We start from the raw sequence: 12,951 nt of genomic DNA, 5'->3' as shown, positions 1-12,951 counted from the left end.
CCTGTGAAGAAAGAGAAGGAAAATATTTAGGTGAAAATTAGGACACGTTTGAAGGTGTGGGATTTCAGAATGAGAAAGGGGGGTGGGATCTGATGGTGTCTAATTTCTCTATAAGGTAAGAGCTAAGGTTAATTGCTGAGAATAAGGGAGGCAGGGCGTGAATAATAAGGTTGGTGAGTTCTTAAAGTAGCTCATGGGGGTCAAAGAAAGTTGACATAGTGAACATTGCAGAGCAGTTTTTGAAGACCTTGTAGTAATTCCTTACTGTATTTTATCAGGACTGTAGTAGCACAGGAAACTATGCTCAATATTTTGTAATAATCTATAAGGGAAAAATTCAAAACATATAGGAATGTGTATTTGTAACTGAGTCACTCTGCTGTACACCTGCAACTGCACATTTAAATCAACTATACTTCAATTTAAAAAAAAATGAAAAAATATAATAAATTCTTAGAAGAAACATAGTTGTTGTTTGCTAATACAGTATTGATCAAGGCTTTTTGTCATTTACATAATTGTTCAGAGATAACAGCTCAGGAAATGATTAAGAAAAATACAAGGCTTCCCTGGTGGTACAGTGGATAAGAATCCACCTGCCAGTGCAGGGGCCATGGGTTCAATCCCTGATCCGGGAAGTTTCCACACGCTGCTGAGCAGCTGAGTCCATGCACGACTCTGAGGCCACGCCCAGGGCCCACAGGCTCCTGAACTCACACACCGAGAGCGTGTGCTCCACAGCAAAGGGCGCCACCACAGGAAGAAGCCCACTGACCACCAAGGAGAGTAGCCCTGCTCATGGCAACCAGCGAAAGTCCGTGCAGCGCAACGGAGACCCGGTACAACCAAAAATAAATACATCGTTAAAAAGTAAAATGCAGTTTTTTTTTCTGTTGTTTTTGGCTCTTTTCCTTTGTATCTCTCCTTTAAAAATGTTTTCTTTATTTTTTCACTAAATGTTCATTTTTGTTTTTTGATATTTTCCCCAATTTTAATTTTCAGCAAGTGGATGCTTTTTTACCCCTTGTAGATTCTACTCTTATTATATTTAAAATTTACATATTTGCCATTTAAAACATCAAATAATACTTCCAGTCCTGTATGGGAAAGCAGTTATCTTCTAGCCTTACCATCCCTACCCTTAGTCCCTTGACAATCAAATACTTCACCTGTTTGAACCGTTGCTTCTGATATTAACCTAGTTAAAGCTGAGACATTAACTTTGCACTTGTAATGCTGCAGGTCAGGATTTAACTCTCTTGAGCCTAGCACTCACAAGTTCATCCCCACCCCTCATCCCCCTGACACAATTCTATGGCATTATTGGTTGCATTAACTTTTTAAAATTAATTTATTTTTTTACTTGAAGGATAGTTGCTTTACAGAATTTTGCTGTTTTCTGTCAAAGCTCAACATGAATCAGCCTTAGGTATACATATATCCCCTCCCTTTTGAACCTCCCTCCCATCTCCTGCCCCATCCCACCCTCTAGGTTGATACAGAGCCCCTGTTTTATTTAGAATTTATAATATGTTGGCTAGGTAACTATTTTTCAGATCATAAAAAGCCTTTTTTCCTTGTCCAACTTTTTTTTAAATCATTAATGCATTAATAACTGCCTACCTACTTCCATGACTGCGTTTTCTACCTACCCTTGCACCAGCTCAGCACCAAATTTATGGTAGAAGCATACATTTCCTCTCAATATGGTAAGTCACCTAGGAATTTGTGTGTTTGTGTGTGAAAGTCACTCAGTCGTGTCCGACTCTTTGTAACCCCCATGGACTGTAGCCCACCAGGCTCCTCTGTCCATGGGATTTTCCAGGCAAGAACACTGGAGTGGGTTGCCATTTCCTTCTCTAGGGGATCTTCCCAACCCAGGGATCAAACCCAGATCTCCGGCATTGCAGGAAGACTGTTTACAGTTTGAGCCACCAGGGAAGCCCCATCTAGGAATTTACTAGTTCTATTTGCATACTTTCATTCTCCTCGTACTTTCCATCTTTCTCTCACGATATATTTTATGCTTTCTATCTCTGACAGTTCTCATTTGGGATTTCTTTCATAGTCAGCTCAAGGACTCTGTCTCTTTCCTGTTAGCTATTTTATTTTTTTAATGAGTTTTTTTTTTTTTGATGTAGATCATTTTAAAAATCCTTATTGAACTTGTTACAATATTCTTTCTGTTTCATGTTTTTTTTTTTTGTTTGTTTGTTTGTTTTGGCTGTGAGTCATATATGATCTTAGCTCCCCATCCAGAAATTGAACTCACACTCCCTGCAATGGAAGGTGAAGAGTTAACTGCTGGACCACCAGGGGAGTCCCTAGCTATTCTATTTTGGATGCTATCAATTACACCTTCTTTTGGAACATAAGCTATAGCTGTAATGAGGCAAAAATTGCACTGGACAAATTTGAACAGGCAAGGAAGACTTAATTCATGGCTATTATAACAGGGGAGTAAGACCAGAACTCTGAGTTCAATGCTGCTGAAACCAAAGGATGGCAAGTTTTTAAGAGATGGGATGCAGGAAACATAGGCCGTCTGTGTTTGCTATTGGCTTTTCCAAAATAAAGTAATTTCTCATACTTTTAATACAGGAGGTAATTTTGCAACTTGGAGGATGGTGCCTGCCAAAGTTAGGCTCTAACTCTGCCAAGGAAATGGGAGATAAGACCATGATCTTCCTTGGTGATGGCATTACAAAGGGATGGCTCCCAAGTCCCAGAGAAAGATATGCCTGATTTGTAAATCTGCCCAGGTCTTATAGAAAGATTTACATCCCAAAGGAGCAGAGAAATAATTTATAATTCTAAGCCTTCTAAAGTAAATGCTCGAAGAAAAGGAAGCCAGAGACCGGGAGTTAGGAAGAAACTTGTCTGAGTTTTAGTGCTGCCAAGGGGAATGTTAAGGTCTTCTAGGTCAGCTGCTTTAAGAAGGTACTTGGCTGGTCTTTTGAAATATTTTCAAAACTTTTTTAAAATATTGTGTTTCTTACACTTGAGTAACTGTTCATTTTGATAAAGAATTTTAGATTGACAGTCATCTTTCCTCATATTTTAAAAGGCATTGTTCCAGTACCTTCTAGCTGCAATGCAGGAACTAAAAAATTGGATGCTATTCTTATTTTGGATTCTTAATATAGCACACATTTTTTTCTCAATGTAAGATCATAGTCTTTTTTTCCTCCTATAAATTATCTCTAATTGAAAATTATAGTGAATTAACTAAACCTGGGCTACTAATGAAAGGACAGAGAAAAGATCATCAGTTTTTATAAATTAAGTTTTTTAAAAATAAAAATAATTACTATACTGTATTGGTAGGAGAAACTTAAATTGTGGTTGTCGTGGTTGAAATAGGTATAATTCTAGTGAGTGAAAAAAAAAAATGCAAGCCCATCATGAGTAAAAAAGTTACTACTTGAAAATCAATAATTACTCTCTGCAGATCGATTAGCATATTATTAGCTAGACTAAAAGTCATATTAAGACAAGAGAACTATATTCAATATTCTGTGATAAATCATAACAGAAAAAATATTTTCAAAAATAATGCTTATATATGTATAACTGAATCACTTTGTTGTATAGCAAAAATTAATGCAACACTGAAAATCAACTATACTTCAATACAAAACTGATAAAAAAGAGAAGAAGGCTGATTTAACAGTTATTGCAACATGAGCAGTGCCACCAATTTGATTCATTTATGCTCACATCACTTTTAGATACTTCCTATGAGTCCACTGTTTTCAATGTAGAAATTCAACATGAAGGCAAAATTTGGTTTCTAGACATGAACTATCAGGAAGCAAATTTTAAAATTCCTTCCTGTCTACTCCTCTGGTGATCATTCTGCTCTCGTGTACAAAATCACATACAGCATTCTGGGTTTTACTCTTGACTCTGGCAGAAGAGTTGAGGAGATCACTCATCACGCATTGCCCGCCTGGTGAAAGCTGACTGCGTGACATCATTCTCTCCACGGCTGGGGAGGGGAACACCTTGCTTGTCACAGGCTATTGAAAATCATCAGCTTTCATCAGTGGATCCTGACAATGCAGAGGAATGATTCACCTGAAGGGAGCAGAGGGCATAGCACTTCAAAAGTGATCTCTAAAGACTGATTATTTCTTGTCCTTGACACCCTGCCAAGGGCTAGATACATCGAACATTTGGGATGTAATGGAGCCACAAATCACCAGTTGCCTGGAGTCTCCCTGGGCCTACCAGAGGATAGCATGCTTGACTTTAGTTCAGTTTTTATTACATGCTGTGAACTTTTGACGGCTCTGATATGCTTTGTCATTGATTTGTCAAGATTGGACTCTGACAAGGTGTCTGACCTGATCGAAATCAAGAATGCTCTACTGGATCTTGTAGAAATAATGGGAAAACTTCTGTCATAGGACCCTGGGCAATGGAATACATTTCATTATGATGCCACTGAAACAACACAGAGAGTTATTCTAAGAGCATTTTAGTTAGAGTGAAGGGGTGTACCTTGGACTGAAAAATGTATAATTTAATCATATACTGTAAAAATTCAAAAGACATAAAGGCGCACATTATACATTTTGTTAAGGGCTAAATTGTGTGGTAGAAATTTGTGCATCCAATACCTATTGCTAAGTAACATTTTGTTGTTTTACTGCAGTTGATGTAAATGATTTTTTTGGTACAAAAGAGAAATCACAAAAGACTTGTTATCAACAGAGAGATAAGCTCTGCTTTTGTTATTCCAGTATTCAAAGGGCTCACTCGATAACATTTGAAAATCTTTTATGACTAACTCATGAAATGCAGTTTCAGACAAGACAGTCTCGCTCCTAAGAAGACTATCGATGATAGTGGTTTACCCTGTGGAGAAAGGATTGTGGATCAAAATGTTTTTTTCTTCTTCAAAGATATTTCCGACTCAGAAAAACTAGTAAACAGGAAGATAAGGGTATTATTTAAGCACCCTAAATCCTAATCAAAGTAGCAGAGTGCTGGTGGAAAGGAGTAGCCCCAAAGCATGCGGCAGGTTGATTTTGTAATTTTTTCAATAGGAGAGTGCCCACTTGTAGATTAAAAGATGCAGTCCAGCACAACCTGGAAAAGTTGATATTTTGAAGAAGTTAAGAAAACAATCACCTTTAGCCCATGGGTTTAGGAATATTGCAAAGCAAATAAAAACAATCTTTCATGCAAAGAGTCCTTTAAAGGTAGGAAGAAAAAACTATGGGGCATAAAATGTCATTTTCTTCAAATCTTATCCCTTTCCTCATGTTTCTCTGTCCTACGTGTGAAATGTTATCAGTGAATGAAAAAACAGAGCCCAACAGTAGTTAAAGTGGTAAAAACAGATTTTATTCAGGAACTATGTGACAAGGGAATAGAGACCTCAGTATCAAATTCAATACAATAACAAGTGGGGATTTATAGTCAGGGAGTGGAAATGGTTGCTTTATGCATGGAGGATTTTTAAAGAGGCATTAAGGGCAAGTCAAGGTATTCAAATATCACCTGGGGGATGGTAGAAGATGAGGAATTTGAGCAGATGTCAAAAGTAAGGCATTCTCTCTAGACTAAAATGTAGCTCAGTCTATAAAAAACCTTCCTGCAATTCAGGAGACCAGGGTTTGATTCCTGGGTTGGGAAGATTCCCTGGAGAAGGAAATGGCAACCCATTCCAGTATTCTTGCCTGGAGAATCCCATGGACAGAGGAGCCTTGCGGGCTACAGTCCATGGGGTTGCAAGAATAAGACACGACTTAGCGACTACACCACCACCATTCTTGTAACACTGTGCCATGCAGGCCCAGAGACGTGGGGACATAGTCACGGTCTAGCCCAGAAGAGGGCCGAAGGTAGCCTGACGTTTGGTCAAGGAGAGTCTTCATCAGTGGGAAAAGGCATTTCCACTTTGGCACTAAGTCCATGGTGCACATCAATCGCAACCCTTTTCTTTGCTATTTTTCGTGTTATAAAGTATTATTCTGAAGTTAATTTATACTCACCAAAGCTCTCTGATACCTATGATTATTGTTTATGAAGATCTAGTATCATTTTGGAGAAAACTATATTTCATCTAAAGTATACACTTAATATTTGAAGCAGTTAAGAACCGATTACAAGTTTTTGGAGAAGTGCATGAGTGGAGTCAAAGTGACTCCAAAATGGCTTTGGAGTCAAAATTTCCAATCTTGATTCTATTATTTGTTAAGTTATTCTATTATTTGTTAGCTATATAAACTTGGACACATTACTTATATATCATCTATTCTTCAATTCCTTAATATTTAATATGGAAATCATATATCTATAAGAATGCTGAGGATGGTATAAAATATGTAAAGATTTTAGCGGGCTGGTGCCTCAGCGTATAAGAGCTTAATTAATGTTGGCAATATTCAAAACAAAGATAAAGAGATTTGTTTAAATAATTTTACTTAACTTGGAAAAAAAGAAAAACAAGCTTTTTAGAATTGAATAAAACTCTTTAAAATTCTGGACTCTGAATCCTGTTATTTCAGAATGCCCTCTCTGTCAATTGTGGTTTTAAATCTGTTATTTATACTTGTGCAGCTTCTCAATGTGATAAATTATTCAGAAATATACAATGTCTGTACTTACTTTAGGTTTAGAGGAGATAAGGTAATAGAGTATCTGAATTTAAATGCAAAATATCAGTCTTGGTCCAGAAATAATGATTATAAGTATTTATGGAAACAAAGGAAGCAAGACATATACAGACGTAAAAGATCTGCTAAGTTAACTAGTAGTCTACTTGCCTTTGCTAAACACAAATATAAGTGTGTGTGTCTTTTAGAGGCTTTTGATTCTAATTTTAATTTGCCCATGAAATTGAGTTTTTTGTTTCCCTTGGGAAGCGGTTTGCTGCACAGTTCTTAATATTTAACATTCAGAGATGTTCATCCATCACACTCAAAACATTCACCTGTATTCAGCTTTACTTTCCTTGTTTTCAAATCTGATTTAGTCCATATTTTTTAGCATAATCTACTGCCATACCCATGCCACAACGCGTTTTTCTGAATTGGCAATGAGGAAACATCATATTATAGTGTTATGTCATTAGAGGATGACAGTCATGTTCATTTAAAACACAGTTACAGTCAGTGACCCATGCTATTGCATTTTTAAAATATGATCAATGATGTTAAAGAACATGCTGTATTTCTGATTTATGTTTACCTAATGTTCTTATTCAATCTTAGCGCATTTGTTGTTCAAATCCAAAGTTATGTGATCAACATTCAGAGGTTCTTTGGCATACTTTAACACAGAACCACATGCTGAACACTGCTAAAATAAATCTTAACTTTTGGCATAAACCAATAATTTGAATTAAAAATAATTACTATCACCTACTCTGTGTGTGGGAGTTTCCCAGGTGGCACTAGTGGTAAAAAACCTGCCAGCCAGTACAGGAGACACAAGAGATGCAGGTTCGATCCCTGGGTTGGGAAGATTCCCTAGAGAAGGGCATGGCAACTCACTCAGTATTTTTGCCTGGAGAATCCCGAGGACAGAGGAGCCTGGCGGACTAAAGTTCATAGGGTCACAAAGAGTCAGACATGACTGAAGCAATTTAGCACGCACTCTGTGTAAGGCTACGTATTCTATTATCATCACTTTATACTATTCCACACGGTAGAAACTGACTACAGTTTTTATGGAGAAAACCAGACTCGACCAACCTTGACAAGGGAAGGTACAGAAGATTCCGACACAATGATCAGTGGGGCTTGCAGGGGTCTGTCCTTTGGATTTCTAAGAGAACAAATGCCACCGAGTTGTAGCGGAAATGGAAATAAGATGGTTTTTCCAGCTTAGAATAGGAGTAACTTTTAAAATTCTTTAATGACTACCTTTTTCCAGTGTAGCATTAACCAGCAGTGAGCAATTCATGACAAATTGACATTAAAAAACAATCCTCATTATGTTAACCTTGCTTCATCTATTGTTTGTTAGAAGAATATTCTCAAAGTTTGGTGGAGACAGAGGTGGAAAAGAAAACATAAAGAAACGGAATTCATTCAAAATACATATTAGCATTGGAAAAAGTTCTTAATTTTATTTTCTAATTTTACTGCAAATTAGGAGCCAAATTGGGAACCAAAATGAAATGACTTAGTCACAGCCACACATAATGCTTTCTAAATCAATTTCTCATTACACTGCAAATTTATACAAAGTGTGCATTCTTATTTCATTTGATCTTGTAGTGTAAAGTCTTCCTACCAGATTAGGAGGACAGAGAGGTCTTTACATTCAGCTTTGATATTGTCTATAGGTGTAAGCCTATTGATGTAATACTCCTCTAAGTGTTAGTCACTCAGCTGGGTCTGACTCTTTGCGACCCCATGGACTGTAGCCCACCAGACTCCTCTGTTTATAGAATTCTCCAGGGAAGAATACTGGTGTGGTTTGCCATTTCCTTCTCCAGTGGATATTCCCCATCTAGGGATTGAACCCAAGTGTCCTACATTGCAGGCAGATTTTTTTAACGTCTGAGCCATTACTATTCTAGATAGTAATATATTCATTTCTTCACAAAAAAAATGTTTTAAATGCTCCACAAAATTTGTACTCTGTCTTTCAGTTTTCCAATTTATCACCTTCCTTGCCAGCTGTGCTCTTCTACATAACCTTGCTACCTTTGGTGAAATCAACATTTACTCCCATCTTATGGGAGTCACCTTTAATTCCTCTCCCTCTTCACTTTGGCTTCTATTGACTGAATTGATCAGCAGCATGATTATCTTTTTATCTCCCTTGGTATACTATACGTTCTTTAGGGAACCAGCTTAGTCTTGTTCATCTTTGAATTCCTAATATATAGCAAACTTTCTTGCACAATAAGTAGATCACTTATGAGTATGAAGCCATAAATGTTTATTTGTTTTGAAGGCAGTTTCACTTATATCCTACTTTCCAAACTACAAATTCCAGCACATACTGTGAAGTAATCAAATCTTGCTTTAGATCATACCCTCCCCAGGTCTCTCCTGATATCCTTTGGTTCTGCTCTTAAAACAGGAGGGCACAATGTTTAAAAGAATGGTATGGCCATAGGACACAGCAAAGACTTGGTTAGAACCAACTAGCTCCAAATGATGGTGTATTCAGCTTCCAGTAGACCCCGAGCCTCATTATATGCTTATCGTCATACATTAACATGCTAAATGATATACCCACCAGTGCCATGACAGTTCTAAGTCTAACCATAAAAGGCCAGAAAGTGACTAGAGGTCATATTCCTGGAAATACCCACCCCTTCCCCAAAAATAATTGGAATAATCCTCCCACTGATTAGCCTATGATTTTACTCAGCCCCCAAAACCTAACCACACCATCTTTCAAAGCTCTCACCTTCTGAGATGGTATACATTCTGTCTGCGAGGTGTGTTTCTCTCTCAATAAATCCACTTCTTACCTATTGTTTTGTTTCCCAATTCTTTCCAATGAAGCAAGAACCTCAAATTCACCAGTAATACCCTGGGCTAAGCAACAGTTTCTTAACTGGTTCTTCTCACACCAATTTCTTAACTGATTGTGTCCACATTCAAATTGTCCTTGTGTTGATATCTGTATTTATGGGTGTATATTATCCAGGTGTCCTTTAAATAATTTACAACTCAGGTTTTTCCTCAGTTCTGCACATTCATTACTTCCCTAGTTGTTGGTCCTCAGATCAGGTCTGAGGGAAAAACAATACTCCTTGTATTTACTTAGCCAAGCAATCACCAACATGAGAGTTATGTGTCCTAAAGTCCTGGCCTTTAGGAAATCCATATGATCACCTTTTTCAAAAGGCATCTCCTACTCCAGAACAAAGGATGATGAAAAACTTACCCCCACACAGTCAGATCCTAAATTATGTATCCAAATACTCTCCTCCCCCAACATCCATGCCACTGCCACCCTGTCCAAGTCCGTGGAATAGTGTCTGTTCAAGGCAAACAACCCTCCAGCCATTGTAAATGATGTTATTGGTGTAGATGATTTTGTCAGTCTTCTGGTCTTCCTAGCTCAGAAAGAGGAATGGGATCCCATTTGAAGTGCATCCACTAGCTGAATCCTTCCTGTCCTATAGGAGACAGTGAACTCTAGGTAAGCATGTCCACACTGATAACATCACTTGCAGGGCAAGCCATGCTCTGCTGATCCTCCTGGATGATCACCAGCAAGGGTTGCAGCCACATTACATTCAACTCACAATGACTGTCCAGAAACACTGGAACTCCTGGACCACCGACTGCTCCAATCATTCTTTCTCCAACCCACCCCTAACACTTACATTTCTTTTTACTTTAATTTCCAGAGAGGTATTTTTGGACACACTCATCTAGCTCTCCCTTCAAATAATCGAAGCCAGTATCATTATCCACAGAGATGATGTCATGCAAATGACGTGCTGGTGTGCTGTGACTCTGTTCCTCATCTTGAACAGGGCCAACAGAGCTTCATCACAGAACCAAATAGCAACACTGGTGGCTCAGTGTCGCTTTGATTAGACAACCCAAGACTGAGAGTTAAGGCTTTTCTTTACATGCGACACTCCTGTGTTGGACAAATCTTGATGGTAGCCTAAGTAGTGACTGACCCGAATAGAAAGGCATGTTTTTGATAGCCTAAGTATCATAATTCCTGATGACTCTCATTAAAAATAATATCTAATCCAGAAGGAAATTTCACAGTTCCTTCTTCTGGATCTATAATATGATTAACTATTACATGGAAATTTTGTTTGCATTAAACTATGATTCTAATATATTGAGATATTGTGGAATGTGAAGTCAAGTGGGCATTAGAAAGCATCACTACAAACAAAGCTAGTGGAGGTGATGGAATTCCAGTTGAGCTACTTCAAATCCTGAAAGATGCTGCTGTGAAAGTGCTGCACTCAATATGCCAGCAAATTTGAAAAACTCAGCAGTGGTCACAGACTGGAAAAGGTCACTTTTCATTCCAATCCCAAAGAAAGGCAATGCCAAATGCTCAAACTACTGCACAATTGCACTCATCTCACACGCTAGTAAAGTAATGCTCAAAATTCTCCAAGCCAGGCTTTAGCAATATGTGAACCGTGAACTCCAGATGTTCAAGCTGGTTTTAGAAAAGGCAGAGGAACCAGAGATCAAATTGCCAACATTTGCTGGATCATCGAAAAAGCAAGAGAGTTCCAGAAAAAACATCTATTTCTGCTTTATTGACTATGCCAAAGCCTTTGACTGTGTGGATCACAATAAACTGTGGAAAATTCTGAAAGAGATGGGAATACCAGACCACCTGACCTGCCTCTTGAGAAATCTGTATGCAGGTCAGGAAGCAACAGTTAGAACTGGACATGGAACAACAGACTGGTTCCAAATAGGAAAAGGAGTATGTCAAGGCTGTATATTGTCACCCTGCTTATTTAACTTATATGCAGAATACATCATGAGAAACGCTGGACTGGAAGAAGCACAAGCTGGAATCAAGATTGCCAGGAGAAATATCAATAACCTCAGATATGCAGATGACACCACCCTTATGGCAGAAAGTGAAGAGGAACTAAAAAGTCTCTTGATGAAGGTGAAAGAGGAGATTGAAAAAGTTGGCTTAAAGCTCAACATTCAGAAAATGAAGATCATGGCATCGAGTCCCATCACTTCATGGGAAATAGATGGGGAAACAGTGGAAACAGTGTCAGACTTTATTTGTTTGGGCTCCAAAATCACTGCTGATGGTGACTGCAGCCATGAAATTAAAAGATGCTTACTCCTTGGAAGAAAAGTTATGACAAACCTAGATAGCATATTGAAAAGCAGAGACATTACTCTGCCAAGAAAGGTCCTTCTAGTTAAGGCTCTGGTTTTTCCAGTGGTCATGTATGGATGTGAGAGTTGGACTGTGAAGAAAGCTGAGTGCCGAAGAATTGATGCTTTTGAACTGTGGTGTTGGAGAAGATTCTTGAGAGTCCCTTGGACTGCAACAAGTCCATTCTGAAGGAGATCAGCCCTGGGAGCTCTTTGGAAGGAATGATGCTAAAGCTGAAACTCCAGTATTTTGGCCACCTCATGTGAAGAGTTGACTCACTGGAAAAGACTCTGATGCTGGGAGGGATTGGGGGCAAGAGGAGAAGGGGACGACAGAGGATGAGATGGCTGGATGGCATCACTGACTCAATGGACATGAGTCTGAGTGAACTCCGGGAGTTGGTGATGGACAGGGAGGCCTGGTGTGCTGCGATTGATGGGGTCGTGAAGAGTCAGACACGACTGAGCCACTGAACTGAACTGATGATTCTAATACCTGACTTAATGTGAAACAGGGATAAGATAGAGTAGGGAGGCTGGATGATCCACAGGCCCAGACTCCTTGATGGATACATTCTTAAACAACTGAGTCACCTCACTGAAGATGAAATAAATGAAAAGTAAAACTGTCCAGGACACAAACATAAAAAGACACCCAACAGAAATATCACGCTTTGATATTTCTCCTTATTGACCTAGCAGAGCTGAAATACCTTTTTCAATTTCCAGGAGCAGAAGTTGCTGCAGCCAGAAGCTCATGCTGGAGGCTGTGTATAGGCCAGAGAGAGTGAGAAACTTGAGGATCCAGCCTCAGGGGGAGAGGTGATGGGTTTTGGGTTTTGTGGGTTTTGCTTCCAGGTTCCCCGTCAGGTCCCCAGGTGAAGATCCTGGAAATATACATTAGTGACTCTCAAGCTAGGACTGTGACTTCCTCCTTCCTCACTGTAGCAGCCATCACAGCTGATTTGGGTCCCGCCAGGCAGCACTCGGAGAAGCCAATGACACCCCACTCCAGGACTCTTGCCTGGAAAATCCCATGGACAGAGGAGCCTGGTAAGCTGCAGTCCATGGAGTCGCTAAGAGTTGGGCACGACTGAGTGACTTCCCTTTCACTTTTCACTTTCATGCATTGGAGAAG

At 39.0% G+C, this 12,951-nt stretch overlaps 1 pseudogene; it reads right to left on the bottom strand.

Moving 5' to 3' along the window:
* Positions 1-9,444: 9,444 nt before the first annotated feature.
* LOC106701659 (polypeptide N-acetylgalactosaminyltransferase 11 pseudogene) lies at positions 9,445-10,283 on the bottom strand (annotated as a pseudogene).
* Positions 10,284-12,951: the final 2,668 nt, after the last annotated feature.

This window comes from Bos mutus, chromosome 12 (genome assembly GCF_027580195.1).
Source record: "Bos mutus isolate GX-2022 chromosome 12, NWIPB_WYAK_1.1, whole genome shotgun sequence".
NCBI lineage: Eukaryota > Metazoa > Chordata > Mammalia > Artiodactyla > Bovidae > Bos > Bos mutus.
This window is presented reverse-complemented; position numbering and strand designations above follow the sequence as displayed.